The following is a 2,376-nucleotide window of genomic DNA, read 5'->3' as shown; positions in this document are numbered from 1 at the left end:
AAGCAGATATTAGCCCAGAAACTTAGAATACCCAAGATACAATTTGCAAAATACTTGAAACTCAAGAAGAAGGAAGACCAAAGTGTGGATACTTCGTTCCTCCTTAGAATGGGGAACAAAATACCCGTGGAGGGAGTTACAGAGACAAAGTTTGGAGCTGAGACAGAAGGAAAGACCATCCAGAGACTGCCCCGCCCGGAGATCCATCCCATAAACAGCCACCAAACCCAGACANTATTGCATNTGCCAGCAAGATTTTGCTGACAGGACCCTCATATAGCTGTCTCTTGTGAAGCTATGCCAGTGCCTGGTGAATACAGAAGTGGATGCTCCCTGTCATCTATTGGATGCAACACAGGGCCCCCATAGGAGGAGCTAGAGAAAGTACCCAAGGAGCTGAAGGTGTCTGCAACCCTATAGGTGGAACAGCAATATGAACTAACCAGTACCCCCAGAGCTCGTGTCACTAGCTGCATATGTAGCAAAAGGTGGCCTAGTTGACCATCATTGGGAGGATATGCCCTTGGTCTTCTGAAGATTATATGTCCCAGTACAGGGAAATGCCAGGACCAGGAAGCAGGAGAGGGTGGGATGGGGAGCAGGGCAGAGAGGAGGGTATAGGGAACTTTTGGGATAGTATTTGAAATGTAAATGAAGAAAACATTTAATAAAAAAATTGGTTTTGGAAAAAAAACATAAAATAAACATAAAAAAATAGATAGCTTAGTGGTGGATACATCTCATTACATTTTGAATCTGAGTTGACTGCCTTTGAGGGTTCTAAGATTCTGAGGTGTGCTGACAAATCACAGAAATCTTTAGCCACTAAAGCCATCACCTAATCCAGGAAAAAAATATGTCATCTTAGAGATATTTTTTAAAAATTATTTGCTTGTGTGAATGTATATACATATATTTACCATTTTTAACAAGAACACAAATCCATTTCTTTTTATTTCCTTTATATTATCTTGAATCTTTAAAGGATACGGCATCACAAGGGTTCTCTGTCCAGTGGCCTTTGCAGCAAAGTTGTTTTGGAATTCTCATGACTCATGGCGGAGTTTATTTTCCCCTGATGACTATGATTCTGTTTTGTTTGTCTCTAGTAGACACTGCTGAGTTTTGATTTAAACACATACGCATATCTTTTGCAGAAGTAGAATTCAGTTTTATCTCTGGCATAAAGACCTTTGTTTTTCTTTTGGGTTTGTGTGTGTGTGTGTGTGTGTGTGTGTGTGTGTGTGTGTGTGTGTGTTTAATAGAAGATTAGAAGATGCATGAGCTCTCTGTAGTTCTCAGGGCCCTGCTTATAGCCAGTAAAAGTGGCTTTGCTCCTCAGACTTCCAGAATTTTTTCCCTATTACCAGCAGGCCTCCAAAGGCACTGAAATGGACAGAAATAGCTAGCCACTTAGCATCTTTCTTCCAGAAGAGTAAGATAAATAATTGAGGCTGTAAATCCACAGCACTCTCCAGTATGGAGTTGCATGGGGAAAGGGGGTCCAATCCCAGCAGGTGCCTACTGCAGTAAGCAACTCAGACAAGAGCGTACAGGACAGCTCCCTGTGGCCATGTGGACAACCAGACTGTGCTGTGAGTAAACAGAGAACAGATGATCTGAGATTTAATCCCACTTCTCCTCTTTTAGGAACCGAGTGGTCTATTTAGGATATTCTACCTCAGAGGGTTCCCATTTCTTCATCTTAGAGAAAAGAGGATAACAGTTTGAAGACAGAACTCCCACTATAAACTAAACTGTGAAACAATGCAGAATTAAAAAAAAAAAACTGCAAGGGTATCTTTGTGTGTGTGTGTGCACGCACTCATGCGCATGTTCATCTGTATGTATATGTCTGTGAATGTGAAAGTATGTATACATGTGTTTGGAGATCAGAAGTTGGTATCAAGTCTTCCTCTATCACTCTTACCTTTCTGAGGCATGGACGATAAAAGAACTGGATTGGTTAACAAGCAACAAGGATTTTCCTATTCTTGCCTCCCCAGTGCTGAGATTACAGGCATGTACCATTATGTCTAGCTTTGTATGGGTCCAAGAGGTTTGAACTCAGGTTTTCATGTTTGTGTGCCAAGCATTTCAGCAACTGAGTTATCTTCCCAGCCCCAAATGATAACTGGTAAAGAATAAAACAAAAGTACTTTGAAATCTAAATGTATGCTGGTAGTACAAAGGGCCTTTTCTATGCAAGAAGGCCCGTAGCTCAGATGGGAGAACTGCTTCAGCGTGCTGGACCACTGAGTCCCAGATTAGCAGAGATTCTGGGGCTCCAAAACAGCTAGAGCACTGCACCCTACTCGAGATCATTGGCTCACTGGCCTTGAGATCTTACTCCAGAATTCACTGCCCTTGGAAACT

The sequence above is a fragment of the Mus pahari genome, chromosome 11, assembly GCF_900095145.1.
Source record: "Mus pahari chromosome 11, PAHARI_EIJ_v1.1, whole genome shotgun sequence".
NCBI classification, from domain to species: Eukaryota; Metazoa; Chordata; class Mammalia; order Rodentia; family Muridae; genus Mus; species Mus pahari.
This window is presented reverse-complemented; position numbering follows the sequence as displayed.